Source organism: Buteo buteo, chromosome 8, assembly GCF_964188355.1.
Source record: "Buteo buteo chromosome 8, bButBut1.hap1.1, whole genome shotgun sequence".
In the NCBI taxonomy this organism is placed as follows: Eukaryota; Metazoa; Chordata; class Aves; order Accipitriformes; family Accipitridae; genus Buteo; species Buteo buteo.
The window spans coordinates 2,430,534-2,456,002 of record NC_134178.1 but is presented as its reverse complement, the minus strand read 5'-3'; the positions used below and the strand labels follow the sequence as shown (position 1 = coordinate 2,456,002).

The 25,469-nt window shown below is 39.6% G+C and overlaps 1 long non-coding RNA gene across 1 annotated transcript in view; it reads left to right on the top strand.

The window, feature by feature from the left end:
* LOC142033535 (uncharacterized) overlaps positions 1-21,996 on the top strand; it is a 132,850-nt gene extending 110,854 nt beyond the window's left edge. The window contains exon 3 of the long non-coding RNA XR_012651229.1: positions 21,974-21,996. This is a non-coding gene — a long non-coding RNA (uncharacterized LOC142033535). The remainder of the gene's footprint in view (positions 1-21,973) is intronic.
* The last annotated feature ends 3,473 nt before the right edge of the window (positions 21,997-25,469 follow it).

The window sequence follows — 25,469 nt, the reverse complement described above, 5'->3', positions numbered from 1 at the left end:
TTTGCATTTCGCTTATCCCCATCACTTCTGTCAAGTACCAAGAAGTAGGGTCACATCTCTGTCTGGAGGTGCTTGGTCATAACCTACAACAATCAGGCGACAGAAAACTAAGCGGGCTGACTGACGTGGTGCCGGATTGTTTTTCTAAGTGAGATAGCCAGAGCTGCTGGCATGTCCATGTTGACTGTGAAGCCCTTCCGTGTTTGGCATTTAAAGCGATGATCTCTGTCAAGGCCTCAGGGGCAGAAGAAACCCCAGCTGCAAGAGCTGAAGAGAAAGCTAATAGCACATGTACAAATTTTAAATAGATGCAAACTGTGTTGAAAAAAGGAGGCACGGCTCTGAAAAATGCTACAAATACAAGGAATGGAGGAGGCACATGGCGTAGAAAGACAAGAAAAATGAAGCAGAGGGCGGGTCAGGTGAAACGGTGAGGAAGAGGAAAATAGCAATGATCTGACAGACCGTCCCTCAAAAGCAACATGGAAGTCGGATGGAGGGGACACTAGGGGGTCATCAAATGAAGGACAGAGGTTAGTAGGACATTGCTCTCCCTCATTAGCACCACCATCTGCAGTGATGTTAATGCAGCAATATGTCTGAGCAGTAGTGCCGACAGGGCTGTCTGATGATCACACATCCCATATAGAAAGTCCTTCTCCCATCTAAGATTGACTGTGCATACACAGTAGGTGTGATGCCTTGTGGAAATTTTGGACTAAGCAAGCCTATGTGGATCTTCTGGTAGAATTTTCAAAGTATATCTTTTTGTCATCTGCTGAGCAAAAATGTGGGATGTAACAGGCAGACTGCAGGCTGTTCAGTTGAGCTGTGTCTGCCATCTGCACTGGGGGTTCTCTGCTCCAAGCCAAGGTCCCTCTACCTATGATGTTTCTGATGGTTTCAATCAAACAGTGCTTAAAACTGTGCTGATGGAGTTTTCATCACCCTCCAGAAAAATTTATTCTACTGGCTTAACCAACAACAAAAACTTCTCAAAGCCCTTTGCTGCAATCTAAACTCTTAGTATTTCATCTGATTCATAGAGAACGTATTTTCTTTTGTGCCTCGCAAGCATTCTTCTCCAGATTAAACAATTCAATCCTTTGAATTTTTCTTCAGAGATAAATTTCTTTGACTTTACTCAGCATTCTCCTCTGGGTTTTCTTTTGCTAGTCTACATCTTTCTTGAAAGGTGATACCCAACACCTGACATATCAGACCTCCTGAGACTCCATGGCTGGTGAAAAAAGTGGGAAAAAGGATTATTTCATACCTCTTAGAGATTACATTCCTGTTGGTATATCCCAGTATAAGGAGCGCTAATTTCCACAGCAGTAGACCATTGCTGAGTCATTTTCTGTTTGCATCCCCCAGATCTTTTCCAGCATGGCTGCTGCCATGGTTTGTTGTTTCCATGTTGTGTTTGTGTACACTAAACTAGAGCTAGAATTTACACTTATTGAATTGCATTTTTCCAGACCGTTTCTCCAGTTTGTCAAGAACATCTTGCATTTTAATGTCTCCCACTGTTTGCAGTCCTGCACATCCCATTGTCATCTAACAAAGCATGACCTCTGTTACGACGCTTGGGTTATCAAGAAAATGTTGAATGTACAAGGCCCCGGTAGTACCGACCAGTGAGAAACCCTGCTTGGAGTCTAATTCACTTGCTCTGAGATGTCTCTGAACCAGTGAACCAGAGCAAACCAAAGGGGGGAGAGAGAAGATTCACTTTTGACCTAACTAAAGCAATAATGTAGTTGCATGCAAAGAAAATTGTAAGAAAGGGAAGGAGGTAAGAATAAATGGGAAATTACTAAGTCGTAGAATGTAGTTTTGCTTTCCAGTAGTTTTAGCAGCAAAAAGAGCTTGTGACTCCATCCTCTGTCTTTTCCTCATTTGCTTTTAATTTTGTCCTTATAATTCCTTTTGACTATAATGTTCCATGTTTCCTATCAAGCAGTTCAGTCAGAAGGAATTGGCAGACTTAGAGATTCTGTAACAAAATCTGTTTCCTAGCTCTAACTTTCAACTAATTATTGACAAACCCTAAATAGGATCTTCAGATCTTCAGATGGTCATGAGGGTCTTTGCGTATTAGGAATTGAAATTTCTGCAAAGTATTTTTTGGTGTCCTGCAACCAGGTAAAATGAGAGAGCTCATTTTATCCATTTGTGAGATTGACTTGGAGCCAGAATTCAGTAAAAAGACAACACAAGACATGAGTCGCCACAGTTAGTATGACAATTAAAACCCTATGATGACTCAAATATAAAGTATCAAAAGCAGCTAGCACAGCCTTGAAGCAGAGAAAAGATCAAATTGCTCAAAAGGCCGATAATAAACTAAAATTGATGTCATTGCCTGGAAGAGCTAGGTACACTAAGTGGTATATGAACAAAGCGTGAATGTTCTTTATCTGCATTGTGCAAGTCAGATCAAAATGTGCTGCAGTTCAGAACATCTTTGACGTATATAGGCTCCCTGCTCTTCTCCTACTTGATTTTACTTTAGATCCAATTCAGAGGATTCTTGTAGTTTGTTTAATGTATTATGGATGCTTTTCTCTTACTGGCTAAAGCCTGTGTCTAGCTCCCTATGGATTGGGGAACCTCCAAGGGTCTGGCAGAGGAAAGAATTTGCCCTTTCTGTTCAATGATTGTAGTCTGATAAACTGAGAGTTTTCATATGCCTCTCAGTGTAAAAATAATTGTTTGTTATTAGTAGTAAATAATATTAATTTACTAATAGCATAAATAGGATGAGGCAGCTCTGTATGTCTCAAAATCAGAAATATGTCAGCAAATTGAAAAGCAAACAACCAGAAAACTTGCATTACTGTTCCAGTCACCTTGTTCTTCCACCCTTATTATTCTTCTGATAATGTCCTGTGAAGCTTTTCTCCCTTGTCCCTCTCCTGTGGAGTCAGATAGTCTTTTGGGTAGGATCTTTCTAAAGTAGTCTGAGCCTTCAAAAAATCAAGTGCTTTAGTCCATGCTAATGATTTGGCCTCCATCTATCACTGCGGAGAGAGAGTGGCACCTCTGCAGAGCAATTTAAAGGCACATAAGATGAATGAATTGCTGCCTGGAGGTGCGTGTGGCTTTCCCATCCCCTTCTCTAGTTTAGGAGAGACTGGGTCTGTCCTTGCTGCGTGCCTCTGATCTCCACCTCGCCCTGCAAGCTGGTCGCCTTTCTCTGTTCAGTAGCTCTCAGCATTCATGTTAGCTGATTCTGAGATCCGAAGCTTGAGATCCAAAGCCTTTTCGCTTTTAAAGGCTGCCAAATGATTGCATTATCCTTGTGCTGAAAAACGGGGGGAAAACCCCAAAGAAATCATACCCCTCATACTGCAAAAGTCTTGCACATCTGACAATATATCTATATATATTAACAGCATAGTAAACAATATATACAAAGTAAGAATAAAAAGGCTAAAGTATAAAATGTATTCCCTCGGCTCTGAGGCTCCGTTTCATTTGGGGCATTAATTCTCCGGAATTATTGGAGCTGATACTTACACTGTCATTTGCAAAATGGCTTTGCTATTACAGTAATTTCAGTGCAGAGAGGCATTAGTCTGTCTCGTAATCTGCATACTCTGTGTGTGTGAGCATTACAGAGCTCGTAGGTGAATAGGGGAGCTATTAAATATTCTTTCTGATATAAATCAAATAAAAATTAAAACCTGAGGTAAGAGTGTTTCTTTGCCTGAGCACTCCAGGTCTCAGGGGCTGAGTGCCTCCGGTTATGTTGTCTTGTGCTGGAACCTGGCTTGGGAAAACTTCATCTCCTCGCTTAATATTTCTTTGCCTCCTAAAGGAGGCATCCTACTGACCAGTAGGCATCAAGTGTGTTTTATATGTGTCCTCCAAAGCAGCAAGGTTGTCCCAGAGCAGGCAAAGAAAAACTTGCTCATAGCGAATCCTTTGGAGCTGACCCCTTCGCCCCTTGGCCCCTGCAGAAACCTCCAGTCCATTCTCCTTAGCTTCCTCACCTGGGATCTCCTGTATCATGATATTAAACTACAGCTCCGACTGCTCCAAGCAGCGTTTTACGACAGTCTGCAGTACGACCATTTCCTTCGTCTCGCTGGATTGCAATTTTACAATTGGGTGGGTAAGTGCACATAATACAGTGCATAATAAGTATTCTAATTTTGAGATTTATCAGCTTCATCACTCATTTTTTTGGACTTATTCTTAGTGCTTGGACTAATTGTGCATGTATGAATAAAGGCTAAGTGGATGGTTTTATCTTTTGAGCCATTGCTTGGTTTAATCCCTTGCTGAAAGGGATATTTTTTTTCCCTGTTTTTGCTGGTTGATACAAAACTTAGCATAACCAGGGACTCTGCAGACTTTTAGTTCCCCAAACTGATTTCTGAATAAAGACCTGTCTGCAAGATGTAAAATACCTTGACTGTTTTTTCTTCCTGTTTCGTAATGGTCACACTTAAAGTCTTGGTGCATACTCTGACTTTTTCCTTCCCATAGTGTACTGCTGCAATAGCCTCTGACTAAGAGCATCTTTTTTGTTCACCTTATAGCATATTTGTGTGTGTTCCTTCATTGCTTCGAGTTCTTAAGTGCATTTGTTGCCTTCCTCTTTCTCTATCTGCTACCCTTGACATTTAATGCTCTTCGTTCTGTTGTACTATCTTATCTGCTTAGTGGGTTTTCAGTGTATACAGTGTACAGGAAACACAGTTTGCACTTAATTTCTGGCTTTTCTCTAGCATCTGCACTTTTAACGATCTGTCAGCTCCAACAAGTTGTTTTTTGCCTATGTGGATTTTGGTTTGATTAGGTTCTGATGAAATTCTCAACCCTTTAAAAGTTGTCCTATGGACTGATAACACAGTCACATTATTTTCTCAGTTGTGAAAGTAAGAACTGGAGAGGTTTCTGAAGTAAATGTTTCTCACTGGAAAAAGCATTTCTATTTATAAATAGTAAAACATTGTGTAAAACATCACTTTCAATAAAATCTAATTAGGGAAAAATGATGAAAATGTCTTTTTCTCTCTTATCCGTAATGAAATGTTGCAGTTTCTGATTTAAAAATACTTCTCATTTTCACAATCTGTAGTCTAACTGAACATAATATTAAGTCAAAATATGAACAAAAATATTCATTTTTTTGAAGTGGAACATTTAATTTATCCAATAATTTTTGTTTTATTAAATTTCCTCACAAAATAAAATTCAGCTTTTCCTTTTGTCCCTATTCATAATGGAAACAAATCTGGTGTTTTCCAGTAGAACAGGAAGTCTGTGTTCAGACCAGCACACACTGACTTTATTTGCTTAGTTTTGTAGGTTAATTTTATCTGTCAAGCTACGTGGAGTAGATTCAACATCAGCACTTGGAAGGAGGGAGAAATTCTGCCCATAGCTGTAGTCTTCTGGGTTAGTACCCCCGGACTTTGTGGTTAGCTCAGTGCCTTGAGTGTATTGAAAGTTACTTCAATGATTATTTTTTTTTTTTCCCCTGCTCATTATGTTTAATCTACTGCTTCTTTTATTTATGTTTTCATAGTTTACATAGCCGTGTGAAAGACAGTTTTTACTCAACTTTCAGTTATTTCTCTGTAACTGATTATGGAAAGCAATTTATAAGTGATTATACCAAATTTCCATTTGAATTAAGTATTTTCTCTCTCCTTGGTGAAAAAGAAATTAACAATGGAAGGAGAGATGTGATGAGAACCAGAGCAGGTAATGTGCAGCTTGACAAAAACCACTGATTTCTGGAGCTGTAGTTAAAAATTACAGTAGTTGGAGGGTCTGAAAATGGAAGAAAAGAGGATCTATTTAGTGCAGTAGATGAATGTGTCTTACATTCTTAGTAATTAAAGGCCTGGCCCATTGAAACCATTTTTTTAAGCCTATGTATTGCAGTAGGGGGGCAGTCAGCCATGACATTATGGGAGATGTTATGATATGTCAGAAAGAAACTGGGGCTCTTAGTGATGCATTGCCTCATGTTTGTCTTCAGTTTTCTACTTTTCAATTTTACATATACACTTGAAATTTACATCTTCATTTTCATTTAAGTCTTACTTCTAATAAAGGATTCAAGTCTTTCAGTGGAAAGTAAGAATCTAGTTCTGGCCAAAATAAAGCTGACATCAAACCCACTATCTCTCTTCTCTGCTTTTGGAGTTTACTTGAAATACTAGAAAGTCAGATATCAGTCAAATGGAATGAACACAGATGACCATGAATCTAATAAAGGAAAAATTATAAGCTCTTCATCGAAAAGATGTAAACCCAGCTTTGAGATAGGATTGCCCTTGAAAGAACAGTCCTGTTTGGTAAGCTGTGAACCAAAAGACCTGTAATAGCTTTTGTTTTCATTGCTGCTTTCCAAAACTATTATTGTTTTACACATTGGGAGCCTAGTGCTGCCATTCAAATCATTGCATCAGAGTCTGTGCCTTCCACACCTCCATACTCCTGGTACAATTATGAATCCCCCATTTTACTACTTCTCTTGAAGATGTCCTGCACATTTCCACCAGAATCCACAGTTCGGTGGAATTCAAGGTTTAGTTGTTTTGGGATTTGTCACTAGCTAGGCAAATTGAAAACCCTCATTATAAGGCATAGACGTATCAAAGATTTTGCTATAGTTCATCCTTATAAAACACCATCTATTAAGATGAAGTCACTTAATCTCTCCAGGCTATTTCCCGCTGCTTTTAGCATGAATGTTCTTAGACTGATGCCCAGAAAATGAATGTGCAAACTGAAACAAGAATATTTATCTTCAGATTTTGCTTTGTCTTTGTATTATATCCCTCTGGTGGTGCCCTTCGTGAAGCTGTCTGGGGAGACAGTCTTTCCCTCCCTGATTTTTTTCATTAATATCTTCACTTATGAAAACTGCTAATTCCCAGAGTGCATGGTTTTAAAAAAAACAGAGTGGCACTGGCACAACTGGAAACTGTTGGTAATGAAGTATCGAGAGAACTCTGGCCATGCTGCAATTGCATGGCTGTGCAAAGTGTTGATTGACAGGAAAATAATGCTTGCTAAAGGATAGTCTGGTCTTCAAAGAGAATTAGGTTTACTCAGATAAACACAATTTTCAGAAGCAAGAGCAGTCAAAAGCCTTTCATTTTGAATGTTTATTGTGGAGATATTCTTTATGGTTATTATTCCATTGTATATTTTGTTAGACAGTGTCTTTAACAAATTACATTTTCTGTCTTGCTCTCTTGTTTTCATGCCTAGACATTTAATATAGGCCTTGCATCATAGATTTCAAAAAGTCTGCATTGTTCTGACAGAAATCATATTTTATGGACTAAAATAGCTATGACTTGACTGCAAAGAACAAGGAGTGAGGCAATCTCTTGAAAAGGGAACCCTGCCTTTGTAACCTGCACCATGAAAACCTGTTCCCAGAAAGATATTTCATGACTTTTTGCTTAGATTCCTTCGACAATGAAGAAATTAATCAGATTCTGTGCAAAGATTTAGCCATTCCAGTACTTGTTGACTCAGTGGTGCCATTTGCATATTTTGCCATTCAGGAGCACAGAATGACATTTTTCTTCTGGTGAAGTAGCATAGATTTTCTCCCCTGTTAATATTATCCTTAGCCTAGTATTCCTCAGGCATCTTCTCTGTGAGGTTCTCCAAATCCTTTGGTCATGTCCTCAGTGGCCACAGTGAAGTTTTAGCAACCCATAATTTCTCTAAACCCACTAGTTCAATGCCAACATGAAAACTCACCTGTCAGTTCTTACCTTCCTGGCTCAGTGTTTGTCTGCATTCCTAGTCAGAGTTGTTCAAGATCAGAGTGTGGAAAAGTTACACACTTGAAAGAGACTGTTCTCAAACAGGTTATATTTTTCTCTAATTTTTGAAATTCAGGAAGACAACAAGAGCTGCAGAGATTCCTATAAATAGTGTTGGGATCTGACAAAGAATGAACCAGCATCCTGGGAAAGGATATAGGAAATGTATTACATTTATACATACATTGACTATTTTACTCCTCAGGAACTTTGCATGGTAAAATTGTAAGAAGAGTGCCTGGTTAGAGAGACAGCACCATAGGGAGTAGCAAACACAACGTAAAAACATAAATTACCAGGTTTCTTTTGTGGTTTTGTTTTTTTTTTCTTTCCTAAAAAAGTGAGAAAGTACTTTAAAATATTGTTCTTCATTTTAGACTTTGCTAGGGCATCAGCAGAGAGGCAGCAAGTGGAAGGCCAGCCATGGCCTCTTTGGTTAGAGGAAGGTGTGAGTTTGTCTGCTTTCACATATCTGTGGACTGTGTAGCAAACTACAGGGCTTGAAAGAAGAAATGAAGAATCTTTGAACAAATTTGAAAACCCTGTTTTTAAACTCTAGCTAGTAATGGTGGTGTTTGGTTCCATTTCTACTGGTGCAATCTCTCCTGATGCAGCTCTGGTGCTACAGGGCAGGTGGTGGCTGTGACTCGTCCATCTTTCCTAGACCTACGGTGGACCTCATACTGATAAAGCAGAGCACCCTATGAGATTATGAAATTAATAAGAGTGGAATCCACTTGGGAATGTGGTTTGAGACAAACCACAGACACTGTAGGGCTGTCCAGTATGGCACTGCCCAGTAGCTACAATTTGTACTGTGTAAATGTGTACCTACACATACCTATACATATGCTTTCACTCTTTACCAAAGTACTGAATTCACTTTAATCTAGGATATATTTTACTGATGCCTTTTATATATATATATATGCCTAAGAAATGCCTTCCTGAAAGCTGAGCCTAATTCTACAGTAATTCAGCTTTTCTTATTTACTGGAGCTGCACTTTGAGTTGAATTGGCTATAGACTATCTTTTCTGGAACAGAAGTATTTTCCTTGTAATTTTGCAACAATTTTCCATTAGATAGTGATCTCTTTCTTGACTTTTTGCGCTCTTTCACGTGTGTTGTTATTTATCAGTACTGCACTGCATAAATATTTTACATTTTTCTGTTTCTGACTGTGGTGTTCTTTGCTTATTGTTAGCCAGAATTTACTATCAGGAGCAGACAACAGAAACTTACTTTTGGTGCCATCGTTAATATAATATTGAGAGGCTGAAGATCTACTGCTGATCTCTATCACAACCCCTTATAAATTCTTTCCCTCTTGAAATTCACTTCCTTTCTTTGGCCAATTTGCAGGCTAGTGAGCCAATTTTTCACTTATTTCATGTTTCTGCACTTTAACCTTTGATGAAGTGCTTGGCTAAATGCTTTTTGAAGATGGAAGTACTTCACTCTATTTTTGCCGAGTCCTGTAGGACTGAAAAATCTGCAGAGCAAGTTCGGCTGGTTTTAACCTTTTAATAGTTTTTATTTTTATTTATATATAGATGTTTTCCTCAAACAAAAAAAATATTTCAGGACTGACTTATGTATCTATCACTAACAAAATTTAAACCTGGATTAAATATCAGGATTTGTTCTTGGGCCGAGAAAACCTTGTGGAGACAAAAAAAGCTCAAACTTTGCATTTCTTCTGCGGAAGAAGAAGGGGAAGAACACGGCCAAGGTGCAGAGGAGGGCACAGCCAGGTTTTGCTGGAGAGGCAACGTGATGCCCGGCACTTGCTGCCAGTCCAAGGCTACGGGTCCCCAGTGCCGAGCAGTGTAAATGTTTAATGGTAGCACTGGGCACAGGGGCACAGCCCCGCTGGGAGCGACACGCTGGTTGCAGTGCAAGTTCACGGGGCGTTTGCTTCCTAGCCCTCGTGGAGTGGCTTCCAGTAGCTGTGATTTCTAGTGACAGGTTTCCAAATAGCAGGGAGACAAAGTCAGGACTCTTTTTATGCAGAGCTGATGAATTTGATGGGAGATTTTCTGTGGTTGGCTCTCCTTCTGGCTACTGCAGACCACAGACCCCTTTTGGAGGGCAGTCCAGGTGCTGATCTCCAAGCCTGACCATGCAAGAGTTGCCTTGGGCTAACAAATCACCCCCATGCTAAGCCCATGCTTCCCATTGCTTATTCCGAAATGTAAACACGTGCCGAAGGCATGTGCTTCCTTGTATTCATGAACTGGGCTCCAGCTTCTGGAAATAAATGTTTTGCACACTGCTGTCAGGGTATGAGCCATCTAAAAATTATTTTGTCCTGGATCCATCAATTTTGGTCAGAAAGAGATGCTCTACTACCTACCTGTCAGTCCCCTGTTCAGAGCGCCCTAACTCTCAGTCATATTTGTCCCTTAATATTGTTTCCTTTCCCATGACATGTCTGGTACTTTTTTTCACCACAGTCTGTACGTGGGCATGAAGAGGGGAAGGATGGGTGCAAAGGCTCTGCCACTTTTTCTATGAGGTTTGTTGTCATCCGCGCGGCTGTACCTCTGTAACACAGCTTGGAATATGTCCAGCTTCATTTTCATGTGGTACCTACTTTCCTATATTCTCTGTGTGAGATAGCTTGGTCTTTGGAGGGATGTTTGCTCCCAGGAAGGACACTTTTGTCTGAGATCAAGGGATGCAATTGCTAAAACAGCTGCATGACTTGACCCACTGGGACTTGTGGGAACTGAGCTGCAGTCCTCGGCAGCACTTCCCGAGGACACTGCCAAAGTCTCAGCTTGTGGGTTTTAACCAGGTCTTTGCTCTGGAAACCAGTGTGACTTGACTTCAGAATAGATGTTGGAGGTTTTTGGAATGACTTATCTTTCTGGAAACAAACTATGTCCCACCTTCCCTGCAAACATCCTAGTTCAACTCTTCTGGTGAAGGATCATGGACATGGTGGCTACCAAAGCTTCGTGTCTGAAGCTTGTTCAGTGCCTCGCATCCCGAGACAGAACTGGAGGGCTGCCAGCGGAGGGAGGGTGGGAAGGAGGCAGAGAAGAGAAAACTGAGATTGAATAAAAGTACCGGTATCTTAAGAGGATGATTTAAAAGATTTAAAATTTTGTTGAATCTCATGGAACAATAGGGATTGTGAAAAGAAATGATAAATCACTATGTTTTCATTAGTTGCTGTTGGTCCCACTGGCTTTTGTTGAAAGTAAATATTCATAGTTAATTTTGGTACAGCCCCAAAACAGTATCTTACAGCAAAGCATTGTTCTTATTACAAATTTTAGAGTGTTTATGAAAACGAATCAATTAGCTAGCAAAATTGAATTTCAAATGTGAAATGAGCTACCCACATTAGGTATAGCAATGCATAGAAATTTTGTGCACTCTGCCATAAATTACGCAGGCGTTCAATGCTGAAATGCGATTCATTGCATTTGGAAGATTTGAAACTCCTTTCATTTGCATACTTTGAAAGATGGCTAATAATTCAGACCTATTCCGTGGAAAGCATGGCTAGAAAGAAATGTATAAATGCCGTAACAAGGCAGCTTTTGTCACTGTTTTGCTATAGTTGATCAAGCTAAAAGTTTACCATAAGAAGACCTATGCAGGTAAATCTTCACCCCCATAAAGGCATCTCTAGATAGGCAAACAGATCAGTCTAATACTTTTCAAATTCTGTGGGCTAATGATGGATTTTAGACCTTGTTATTTCAGAGAGGTCTATTTAATTTTGTTGTCGGTGAAAATATTCTGTAGTCAGTAATCCCTTGCAGTACTGATTCACCAGCAGTGACCTTAATTCCCTGATGCATTTGTCCATTTCCCTTCTTCCTCCTACCTTCCATGTGAACAGACAACTCTCAATAAAATACAAAATCAATTTCCTGAACAAAACTTCATCTCTTCAAGAAAAAAAGAGGCTCTTGCCCACATTTGCTGTGAAAAAAGCATAATTTTTCCTGGGTCGATATAGAAGACCTCCTATATCACATAGCTGAGAGTTAATGTGCTGATATATGCAGAAGAGGGAGTGCATTTTTGACAGGTTGTGGTTCAGTCAAGAGCAGAGAAGCAGGCAGCAGTATATAGAGCGGAAAGCGGTTCACAGCAGCATAGGAAACCATGGTGATCTCTTAGGGTGATGTCCCTTGCCATCCTTGCTATCTTCTATCTCAGCATATAATCTGTCATGGTTCATGAAGCAACATTTTAAAACCAGCAAGGTGTCTTCCCACCGTTGTTCCCACTGACAGCTCTCCTGGAACCTCCCTGGCTCAACTGTTGGAAACCTTCTTATAACTTCAGGCCTGAATACATTAAGGAACATAACATAATGCAAGGATATAAAAAATAGCTGTTCCTGATCAGCCTAGAGCTCTTCCTAGCCAAGCGGTCTGTCTCTGCTGCAGCCTCTTCTGCAGGAGCCCTCGAACAAAGCAAACAAAAGCTGATGTTTCCTTGGGGTGTCCTCCCCGCTCTTTTTCTTTTTGTCCCCGGAGAAAGACACCGGCTTGGGCAGAGATGTCCTGCAGACTGAATCCAGCCTGTGGTCCAATATTTGGGCAATACAGTCCTGCGTAATAACTGTGGAAGACATTGTCCTTCTTAGGCTATGCCACATAGCCTTTCCTTTCCCAGAGGCCAGCTGGTGATTTTCTTGCTGACACTGAGTGTGATCTTATTTCTAGCAGAGTACCACCGAGGTCACTAGCAAGTCAGATAGGTAAGGGAACCTTAGGTGTGAATTTTGCACTCTTAAGTTCAGGATTTATTTCACTCAGTGTGTTATAGCCTCTCATCTTTCTAAACAGGGTCCCACTTTTTATGCCACGCTGTGAGGCTAATTATTCTCAATTTATTTGCACAGCCCTGCATTTGCCATCTATTACTCCTGAAATATAAAATGATCTAAATTCTTTTATATCTGGCTGCACTACCTAATTATTCCTCATTTGTTTTTATTCTCTTCCAATTTAGTATCATCTGCAAAGCTGGAAATCATGTTTTCATATCATAATTAGACCTCTAAGAACCTAAGAAAACTGCTTGGTGAATAAGCATGCAAAGGGCTTGGGTTTTTTCCCCCTCCTATTCTCATTTTAATGGAGATTTAAAGTGAGACAATAAATTAGAAATGCATGAAATTATGAGCTAAAAAATTGAAGTTGTTTGCCTGTGGGCCATATCGTTGCAGCAACCAGAAGTGATATGAAGAAGTAGTTATGATAAGAAAGTTGGTTAGGAATGACTGATAAGCATGTAGAAGCTGAGCTGATGTGTGCCCAGCTCCTCACCAACCATGCTGGATTAGAAGATGTGCTTTTTTGGATGTCGTATGTGCATTGCTGGTGTCAGGAGCATAGAAGTTCCCTTCCTTTTCTGCCCTATCTACATGTAGCCAATGTGCAGAGGGAAGTCAATTAACAGCTGTGACTTCCATGCAGACATAATTTTCTACCTTGAGCAAGTCATTCTCTACCCCCAACATTAAAGATTATCCCACCTTTAAAATATGACTTATAGTATTTCCTCCACCTCAGAGATGCACATCTCTCACACCTGAATAACAGAGAAGATACTAGCACACTTACAGTTTGACAGAAGAGGGCTCCTTTAATTATGTTACTTAGCGTACCACAGCAGAAATCAACCAGTTTGACATTTTCTAAGACCAGCAGGGCAGAGCAACTCAGGAGCCTTTGCTTCAGTCATATGTATATCTGGCAGTCTATCTTAAACAGAATGAGCGTCACATAGTATAAGTTTTTTTTTCTTCTCCCTTTGGCTCAAGCTGTAGCAGCTGAATGCGTTGTTTCAAGATGTTACAGAGCTGTAGACAATTCAAACCACTGCATATTTTCTCAAATGTATAGAAACAGAATGAGGGAATAACTGTCTCCTAAACAAACAAACAAAAAGCAAAGTACACAGATACCTCTCTGCTGTACGTATTTTCGTCTGTGTTTTCCTGAAGAAGATTAACGTTGGGATCTGCAGCCCTCTCAGAAGAGGAGCAAATGTGATGGATCAACCCAGTACAGGATCAGCCCTGAAGCCACAGCCCCTGGGTTGCTCTTCCTCTTCATTTCCAGGTGGAAGAGATGATGTCCTGCTCCTTGCAGTATACAGGCATGTAACCATCCTCAGCTGATTGCCAGCAGGGCATCACAGAGCCTTCCCTGTGTGAGTTCAGACGGGGGCAGACTTTACGTTTGTGCCAGTGAGTTTGTGTTGACCATGTTACCCTCCTCTTTCCAGTTCAGACAATGCTCAGAACAGGGCACCTGCATTAAATTGCCCCGTCATGCTGGTCCGTGCCTCGGTTCCATTGTCAGAAATCATAAAACTAGGGGACAGGCCATGGGGGTCACCTGCACCTTGATGTCGGCGGCTTTGTTGCTCTCGAGAAAGGGGGCACGAAGAGTGCAGCTCATTTTCCAAAGACACTGCCGTTGGCAGTGGGTGCGACAGATGCTGTCCAGAATGAGGCCGGGCAAGTCATCACACTTGTGGAATCCATCTGATGATCTGAGCATCTCTGGGCCTGATTCTGCCCTCCCCGATGGTGTCAGTCAAGAATAGCCCCTTCAAATTCAGAATAGCTGCACTAGTGACAGGATTGTCATATAGCACAAGAGATCAGACTCCTCTCAGGCTTGCCAGAAGGGATAGATTTTTTTAATTGCAGCCTGTGGTTTTTTTGGCCCCCACTTTGTAGGCACACTCGATTACAGGTGCAACTTAAGTCATTTATATGTCTTCCTGACTGACAGATATATTGGTTAATGTCCTACCTGCAAAATTATGCCCACAGGTATGTGCAGCTGTTGTTCTGAGCGAGCAGAAGGAATGCATAGGTATGGTACTTTAGCAACTTTATCTCTTCTCTGTAGGATGCCAAAAAGAAGGAACACTTTTTTAAAAAATCCAGTTGATCGTAATAGGGTAGGGTATTTAAATATAGTTATTAAATATCATCTCTGAAGGGCAAGGTTAAGGGCATTTGTGTAATGTAACTTCATATTTTCCCCTAAATCTATCAGACATTACTCTTAATTGTAGCTTCAACTATAAATTTACAAGGTTTGGAGCGTCTTGGTTTTAGATGATGACATCCCTGCAAAACCTATGATGTTGCTGGGCAATTGAGTCATTTATCTTGGAAAGTAAAAATGTTCATGAAATGGCTGCAATGAGCACTTTAAAGTCTGACTCTGTTTCTGTAAAGATCACCCTGAATCTGGATTAATTTGTTCTTTGAGTGCATGGCTAGTCTCCTAAATCTAACATAGACTTTCTATTCCTTCATGAGATAATTCAAAGATTTCAAAGGGAGTTAATTAATTACAAATTACAGATTTTAAGAAAAATGCTCTTTAACATTAACACACATCTAATTTTTTTTTTTAAATTCTGAAACATTTTCAAGTATGCCCAGCATTTCTTTAAATATTAAGAATAACCGACAATGAAACCAAATACATTACAGCAATCTGGATGTTATTCATATGCCGTTAAAATAATAAGGCAGCTCTAAGAGTTTAAGAATTGATGTGCAAACCAAAAAAAGGAAGAGGGACAAAGACACCTGAAAGTTCCATCTGAATTATATAATTTTTAAGCTTGGAAATAGGAGCTGTGATTTTTATGATGAGAGACCACATCTGAATAAAGGGTTGTCAGCAGAGTTCTCTGTTTTCATTTCTACCATTATTCTATAGCCTATTGCTTTTCCAGTCTACTATAGCCCATACTTGTGGGTGTTTGTGAGACACCACTGAAATGTGGATAAGGCAAGCACCAATGTACCCAGTGCCATTTTTTAGAAGAACCAGCACACCATTACTTCCCTCATACCTTAACTTGTAATAGCATAAATGTTTCCTTAAAGTCCGTGCTCCATAAACTTCTTGTAAAAATCGACTTTGAGGTAGTAATAAACGGAGTTCAAAAGGAAAGCTTCAGACGAGATCCCTCCTTAAATCCAGTATGCCTTAACTGTGAAAATCTTCCAGTACCGGCTTGGCCCAGCTGAGTCCTAAACGTCTCATTTCCCTCCTTCCCATGTCTCATTGAGCCAAAGCAACGGGATGAAGCCTCCGAGTCCCCGTGAGTGACGTGGGTCCCGCGCCTTCCCTGGGGTGGTCGCAGTGCTGGCCGCGACCCTTCCAAACCTGCGGAGGAGCTGAGCATCTCTGGGCTCCTGCACCCCGTGCCTTCCTATCACCGTCGGCACAGAGAGCTCGCTGTGCACTATCTGGTGAAAAGCTAGCGTGGGGATGCTGTCTGTAGCAATCGTTGGTCCAAAAATTCCAGTCACCTCTTGGCCTGTATTCTCCCAGCCCCCTCTATCGAGCGCTATCAAAAATGTAAAGTGCTGTAGAGAGCCCTGGATCTCTACCTTTGTATAAATTTTATCTGCAAACAGCATTCAATGTAATTAAGTAGGAATTACACCAAATTCCCACATTACAGCTGGATTCAGTGGAGAGAGTTGAGGAGTAGTTTTGAAGAAATCGGTGTGTTCTTGGGCTCTTTGTGATGCAAGTTCCTTCAGATTTCATGGCTTTGTCACGCTGGAGATCGTGTGTACTGCGCTGATCAGCCATAAAACTATCCTTTATTTGAAATCAAATGTGGAGAAGTTTAAATTGTTCTGTGTGTATACAGACGTAAGTAGCTCATCTTTGGCAGTGCTCAGATTATTTATACTGCAGCTGCAGTAAATTTGAGTTGCACCAAATGTAGCTCTCTAAATGTCAGCTTGATTTTCTCAAGACCTACTTTTCACTTGTTATAAATATTACTTGTTACAGATGCTAAAACTCTCCAAAAGAGGACTGTCACTTTGGGTGCAGTTAAGGCATTCAGAAGTAATATGGATCATGACAGGACTTCTTTTTACTTTTTTTCTAAAAAAATTAACAAAGCAACATTTGTATGTATTTAAGGATTTTGGGGTTGTGGGAGTTCATCTCTTCCATAGGTAGGTACACAAAACTTTCCCATAACTTCTGATGACTGCAGTTAGTGCTAATGTAAAACTTTGGTACTTATGTATGGAGGCAAGTCCAACATGACCATTTTTGTAAAACTGAATTAATGCAATCAAGTCCAGGAAATGTTCATTTAAAAGCTGACAAAGGAAGAAAAAGAAAATAGAAATGTCAATTTGTAAAGACTTCTTACTGATTATGTTAATTTTTTATTATCTCCAAAAGTTGTCTACATTCTTCTTTTTTTTTTCTTTTTAATAACAAAAGCAAGAAGATAATTCACTGTTTATAATTTAAGACCTTCAGTTGAATTCACTGTTTATAATTTAAGACCTTCATTTGGTGCTAGGCAATTAGATGGTCCATAATTCACGGCTTAAAAGTGAAAAGGAAAGTCCCACATCCTTTTCAGAAACTCAGAAAATGCTGAGCTCAGGCTCAGTTCAAATTTTTATTCATCGAGACAAATAAAAGGTTCATCGCTGCATATAAGAGTTAGATTACAATAATATTGATTGTAACTTTCTTGATTGAAGGGAGGGACAATTTTCTGGTTTTACATCAAGTGACAAAACAGACATGAGGAGAATTTGTGTGCGCCTGAGACAGATCAGCCACATTTGGAAGAAAAAGGAACTATCTTAGAAGACAGCTTTTAAGTAGACAGACAACTCTTAAACTTCAAAGGGTGTTCTGTCTCCAGTCGTGCAATTATAGCCAAATATTTTTGCTTGGATCAGGTGAACAAAAATCTGCGTTCTTAGCTGTAGAGTTTTTAAGACCCCCATTGTCTTTCTTATTACTGTGGATGTTAATTCTACGATGGGGCAGTGACAGTGTGACAGATTTTTTTCCTTCTGCAGCTTTGACCGTCAGATTGCATTGATCATAGTTACTGTTTGCTACTATTTTCTTTTCTGACAAATCACCTTTAATTACTCAAACTCTTAGCCTCACTTCATTGTAAATCAAGAAGCCAAGTTTCTAGAGTGGAAAGAGTTATTTTCCATTGTTTTTTCACTGGTTACCTTGTTTGTCTAGACCAGGGACTGTTTGAATGGGATGGTATAATGGGAAGAAATGTCAATTTGGGCAAAGCTCCGTAGAAATTGCCTTATCTATATGTAAATTTTTCTGCTTCACATATACATTTCTGAAATACTTCCAAACCATTTTATTTACTATGTTAAGAGTCTAATTTTTATTGATCTCACAGATCACTCATTGAAATTTTCACCAGAGTTACATCAGCACATATCATCTTATTGCTGTGGTTTTATTATAACTTCATTACTAGTCAAAAACAATTCTAGCGAGACAAGAAATATTAAAACTTAACAAAATTATCGCCAGTGGAGTTCTTTTGAAAGAATATTAAGAGGAGGAGTGTAATCGGGTGCTCTGAACCCATTTCTGAGGAATGCTTATTTTCCCATTAAGTGTAAAGGCAGCCTTGGAACTGGGATTCCCCCGGGTCTGTGACTCTCCTTGGCCATCCCCAGACTCCGACGGAGTCAGCGGTGGCCGCCTTCAGGGACCCCTGGGCGTGTGAAGCAGAGCGACGCTGAGTCCATGAAATACCCTCAGGCATGTTCTAGGGGCCAAATTCTGTTCCACATAGTCTGGGGAGAATTTGTAGTTATTGATATAGTTAGCAAAGGTATCTGTATAAATTAAAGCAGAAATTGTTCTTTGCTTTAGGTCCAAGCACAGAAAAGAAAGAATTTGTTTTGATCTTTAGCAAAAATTCTGATCTAATTTATGGCAATCTGGGAGGCTCGTCATGTATTCAGCAGTACCGGTCCTTTTACCTGTGCGGAGCTTAGACATGGGAAACCTAAAAAGAGGTGGGAAGAATATATATGGAGTAGAAAGGAGAGAGGAAAAGAAATCAATTCAGCTAGAATATTCCAAAACAAATTCATGCTCTGCTGGAGGAACAAGTACAAGGACTTTGAACGTTTGGGTTAGCTGGGGGACATCATCTGAATTAGATCCACTTGAAAGGGTGAAAAAGCATCACTGCTCTGTACAGTAATGCCACAAGTCTTCCGCTTTTGTGGTTGTTGTTATTAATGCGGCACCTTGCTTTCAATAAGGAATGTTTACATTTCAATTGTAGCTTCCAGCTTGAGCTCACAATTCACATTTTTTGCAGAAGAGTTAAGTTCCATTGCAGTGAAGCCCAGTTTAATTTTTCATCTTGAGTTTGCCATGTAAACTTGATTTCTTAAGCATATTTTCCAGCTCTGGTATTCTCTTATTAGACTCAGGATATTATGACATTTTCAAAATGCTTTCTATTTATAACTTAACATTATACAATGTCAAGAATAATCAAAAGCTTAAAGAGATGACAGAGAAAAATCCCATTTATATGATCTTTCCGGGTCACAGTTCTGAGTTTCACTTTTAGAATGACTGTTTTAGGAGCTAAAATTACCTTTTTAGCAAATGAAACACGCAAACAAAAGTTAACAGAAAATGGAGATGATCCCTCAATAACTTTACTAGCACAGGTTGTCAAAGTTCAGAGTTAGGCGGTTTCGTCGCAGCTGTTTCAAGACCAGTGTCCAGCCCTTGGTGTGACTGACTTTTTCAGTATATGAGGAGATAACCCCAGCTGACAGTTTCTCTTTCTGTTAGGCACCATTTTCTCTCATTATTTTTTCATATGATCATTTTCATTTTTCATTTACAGTGTTGTATGTATGAAAGAAGTAAATAAGTGTTATTTGTAAGTTATAGACATTTAAGCTTTGGTCAAAGAAGGACTTTGATACTACTTAACATTTGGAGACTCACGGCAGAATCCGTAGCCTTGAGTTGGAGTCAAAGGTTTCCTATATAACGTAAAAGAAAGACCGTGTGATGCATAATGGTGCGCACAACCCTAAGCAGTGAGCCATCTGAGGTAGCAATAGCAAAGCCCTGAGGACTTACTCGTGTTTTAAATCCCCACCCTCTCAGAGGCTTAGGTGCTTAACTGTGCCTTTCTCTCCACGCATGATTTATAGCCATGAAAGTAGGCACTTAATCCTCTTCTTCACAGAAAAACAGATAGAACAAGAATCAATCTTTTCTTTTAAAAGGGAATCAGAGGAGAAGTAGGTGGTGATTCCTCTCACCTCCTCTTCAGCTCCTTTCCAAGAGGACATCTCATTTCAGTCCTTTTGTCTGCTAGTACAAGCTCAGTCTGACCTGGAAAGTTCCCCAGTACGTAGGCTGCTGGGGAGGATAAGTACTTTTGAACTCTGCCCTGGATGATATGGCAGACTATATAGAAGATTTAAAGACTCAATGAGCTAGGGAGTAGGAGTAAGAGTAACCCCCGTTTTGCAATGTAGTAGTGGTTAGGCCACTTCCATGGGTATGGAAGACTCTAGTCTATGCTTCAAGGACAATTTAGTTATTTTCTATTAGGCAGGCGGTGGATAATGTATGGCAACAGTTGTTGTAGCAGAGATTGGTATTAAGGACTCTCCCTTTGGAAACAGTTTCCCTAGCCAGCTACCCTACAGAACCAAGCTTGCTTCTTTACCTCTGTCCCAATAAATGCAAAAAAGCTCCAAAATGACCTAAATGAAATACCTAAGAAAATTATAATGCAAACTTATGTATTTTGCATTTCCTCTAGAAAATGTTGGAAATTGATCAAAATAATTTAATTAATTGCTTCATTGTGAAAAAGGTTTTAAGAGCCAATTGGACAAAGCAAGCGGGGAGAGCTGCAAGCTTGAAATACAGAAGCAATGAAGTGAAATATTCTTCTAAGGAAAAAGGTGGGGATGACAGTACATGGAAGGGAAGTGTCCTATAGATGAAAGGCACAATAGCAGTAAAAGACACACAAGGAGGGTGATAGCATGAACTGATGGGGGGTGCAAGTGGGGTCGGTGCAAACTGGCGTAGACTCACTCAGTGGCACTGCTTGGAAAGAGCAAACTTGCATTGCAGCAGTTTTAAACAAGGACCCGCTACTGCTCAGATAATGATCAAACTGTGGAGAAAGCCATGCAAAGGTAGTTATCTAGCATATGTATAAATATATAAATGTGTATGTATTTTAATTTAAATAGTCAAATGCTTGCCTTGTCCCGTGATGTGTCATGTTGTAAGACTTCTACAATAGTGACTGACTCCTTGTGTATTTTGGACAGTATCTAATTATCGTTGGTAGTATACTTAGTTTCTCCAGCCCCTCTACACCGCACGGATACATATGTACACCCACCTTCCTTTTTCTGCATATGCAGAAAACATTTGTCAGGGAACGTTTAGGGAAGTGATACAGAACTAATAACACAGGATCTATCAACAGGCTGTAACCTGTGTTGGGGAGCACCAGACAGGTGCTTCATACCTGGGCAGCGTGGAAAAATCTGAATTTAAACGCTGAGGTTTTCTCGTGTGTGTAACATCATACATCTATACATTGGCCCTGGCAGCATCTTCAAGTTCTGTCTAAAGTAAAGAGTTTCACAGCTGTTGGTTGCGCTACATGAATGAACGGGCTGAGCAGGGCACGTATGTTATGTGTCCTCTTACTCCAGTGCTCTGCACCACTAGCAGCACTGCTTGGAAGTGCTGCTAGGCCTGCAAACTGTTGCCTCTGTCTTATAATACCCAATATCACAGGCACAAGTCTGGTAGCGTGAGGCAAATTTAGAATTTCCCCCTCTCTGTATGTGTCATTATGGATGGCTACAGATGGTTCTGTTCTGTACAGCGGTCTGTTGCAGAAGGTAAGAGCTATGAAAGTATACGCTTAGATATGTGAAAAGTATGTGAATGTCAAATGTAAGCTAGATTGGTTGGACCAGATAATCCAGAGTTTACCTCAAGTTCGATAAAATTACTTATGGAGGAAGAAAATGCTTCTCATGAAAAAGGGAGAGCTCTTGTAGCTGCAAGGAAGGCTGGAGATACTGATGATAAATTGATGATAAGCAAAATTTAGACTTTAATGTTGGTAATAACAATGCTAATTAATGACATTAATATGGTAAAAAGAAATGGTTTTAAAAGCATATTATATGTACAGAGTTATCTGTCAAATCTAGCTTGCAAGGCCATAAAGCAACATGAATGAGAGCTATTGTTAGTAAAGAATTTATTTCAGAGAACTCATTGTGTTTTCTCTTCCATACTATAGACATTTCTGAAAATAAGCTGAAGGTCACATCTGGAAGAGGAGAATATATTTTCCCACAGAAGATATTAAAGGCTTTATGATTATGCCAGAGCACACAGTTAAGTATATGGAACCATTAAAGTTTGACAAGGCACCTGACCTAGATGAATAATATTCCCAAATTCCAGAGGAATCATTAAGGTAAAGTAAGAAAAGCCTTTAGAATGTCTTTTTTTCACATCTTGTTAACAGCTAGGGAAACACCCACAGAGAGAAAGATGGTAGTGGTGTTTCCGTATTTGTGGGAGAAGGTTGAAGAGAGAAGTCTATGGAATGTCTAATATGGAAAGAACAATCACTGCTTTTTAAAGACCAGGTGATCAAACTTGATGAATGAGCGAGATTCTGTGTGGATAGTCCTGAATAGCTAGAGAAAAGTAAACTGAAGTACATATTTTGCCTGGACATAAGAGCCTCTTGAGACTATGTCATAGGTAGATATGCACAAAATAGATTACTCTAAAAAGCTAGGCTGAGATAAACATGGAGGGCTGGTGAAATGAATTTTAAATGAATTTAGGAGAAAAAACTAAAGCATGTAAGCTAAAGGGAAATGCATTATAAGAAGAGATGAAACAAATGAGGCAGAACTAGTGGTCAAAGTTGAACACCGCTCTGGTATAAAAGAGGGGGGGTTACTGGAAAGAAAGCTGATTTTGCAAAAAGATGAATGGAACAAATGCAAAAATAATAAAGACAAAATAATGGTTTTAATACTATGCTGCTAAGAAAGCATGACGGCTTCATTTAATTTAAAGTAGTAGAGTGCAATTAACCCACCCTCAGCAGCATAACACTGAATGTCAATCAATAATAAGAGCTGTACATACAGATAATAAACTATCTGTGCAATGCTTACCAAGATTAATAAAATAGAATACTTAATTTCTACATATAAATGTACTTATACCATATACCTACATGTAATATGGTTATTCTCGTAAGTGCTAAATACATACAAGATAGATTGATGGCAAAGGATGGACGATACTGTGCTGAGCTCTAAAGGTTTTAATGTGCTGTGCAGAGTATCTATCTATCTATCTGTTTTATTTTGCTGAGGATCATTCATAGAATCACAGAATTACAGAATGGTTTGGGTTGGAAGGGACCTTTAAAGGTCGTCTAGTCCACCCGCACTGTAATGAGCAGGGACATCTTCAATTCATCCTTCTAGCATCTCTGTCATGTTCCCATTCTTCAAGCAAATAATCTTCAGGTAGAACTTGACAGTTCTTTGATGTAGCTGTAGTTTATTTTTGAGGTTAATCTGTGTCAAGCTTGTACTGCTTCTTTGGTTTTTTTGGATGGTAGCTTTAGGTTGTGGGCAGAAATCAGAAAAGCATATTGCACAAATGGTGAATCAAGCAGTGAGTAATGCAGGTCAGTCCAAGTGAAGTAACAATAAAACCTTTAGACCATATCATATTTTCATCTTCATGCTGCATATGTTACAGATAAATTATTTTAAGACCATACAAGAGCATTTTACCATGTATTTGAGCATGTGTATCTTTCTGCTCGTAAAGCCTTGTACTTCTGTGCTGTAAGATCAGTTGTGCTGAGTGAGTTATCCCCATGAAGAGGGAAAAAGACATAAAGCTCTCTAAAATTAAATAGAAGACCAGCTTCTCTCTCATAAAAATGTCAGAGTTTTAAGTGCCAGTTTCTTGCAGACCTGCAAGGTCAGAAAAAGATGTGAAGTCCTACATGGGAGCTGGGAATCAACTTTTGTGAATATTGTTGTGTGAAGCCATACTTGCTCTCCCTGAAGGACTATGCATTATTGAACTTCACAGCTATGGTGGGTTTGAGCATAGGAGGGCTGCTGCAGATGGAGAAGTAAAAGCTTCTTACAGCCTTTGTGCAGAATTTCAAGGAAAGAAATACAGACTCTGGCGGTTGCCATTTTTAAAAGTTTTTAAGGTTGTTTAAAGCTGAGACTCTGGCTTGGACTGTTAAGTAAATCCCAGATAATGAGAAGTGGGCAAAAGAAAATAATATCTATTCTGAGCTGTAAATGTGGTTGGCAGTACCCACATGCTGAGCTGATGTATCCACAGGTTTAAATTCTCTTCAGTGAACTTATTCCATAACTCATATAAGTTTCAAATACACTTTATTAAAATTGCTGTCCAGAAAAAAAAAATTAAAAAAAAATCCCTTCTTTGTGGAAAATTTATTTCACAACTGCTCAGACAGTGTGCTTGCCCACTGCATCGTCTTTACATTTTAATGTGTTTATTTATAGCAACACAACTTTTAAAAGCACCCACAAACAAACAACATCATGCTTCTCAGGCAAATGCATGAGATGGGCTAGAATCTCCAATTGTCTGTGCTGTGCATGCTCATTTAGATTATGGTAAAGTGGGTATAAAACACTACTGGAACACAATGCAAATGATGTATGCCTCTTTGCAATGAGATAAACGATTATATGTGGTATTAGAGCTGTAATTTTATGCTTGTTAGTCATCCAATTTTGATTAAGGGATCATTTATTTTAAGAATAAGTCTGCATCACTGTTCAGGCTTTCTACATCAAGTTGTATGTTAAAGAGCAGGACAAAAAGCAACCCAAGACTAGGACAGTTGGGACTGATGCAGTGGAAATAGCACAGCACAGAGCTGAACACTCCTCTTCCCAGTAGGAGAGGTACAAAATGGAACCGTTGGTTTCTGGCTTCAAAGGTAATTTGGGTTTAAAGGTACTTGGGCCCTCAAGGTAAACACTGGGAATTTCCACATTGCTCATAAAATGCTAAAACTGACACAGAATGTTCTCCTTCCAAACAGCAAAACCTTTTCAGATTAATTCCACAGTTGTACATATTGTGGGGGTTTTGATAGCTCCTGAAGTGTTTCTACAGTTTCATACAACACAGATACTCTTGAACCATGTCAAAATCAAATGAGAAAGGAGGGAGAGCTTTTAGCCAGGGTCATATGGGAGAGAGATGTAAGTTTTTACTGCTGCCTCCTCAATCTCTCTTGTGCAAGTGTTATGAGTAAAACCAGGAATTTTGGGGTTTCCTTTCTGTGTAATTGAGGTAATACAGAGGAGTAGTTATCCCTTCTGACAGGTAGGAGGGGTGACTCAGTGCCAGAAAGAAGCAGTTCTTAGATGTACTATGAGTAGAGGAGTGTGAACGTGAGTGCCATATTCATCGCTGTTTGGATTCAGGAAAAACCTTCCTGATGGAAGACGTGGGGGGGGTCTCCTCTGAGGCCTATATCCGAATATGAGTTCACTTCAGTTCTAACGGACTAGCTGATTCCTAGTGCTTCCTGGCCGTAAGCTCGTATACGCACCAGAAAAAAAGCCTTCTTTAAGTCCATCTGAATTTAAAGCTTTGGTTCAAACATTTGGGCAATGAAGGGTCTCAAAATACAAGCCATCAGCTAAAGTTTCTTTATATTGTATCTTAAGCAATCTGTTTGCTCCTCTTACATA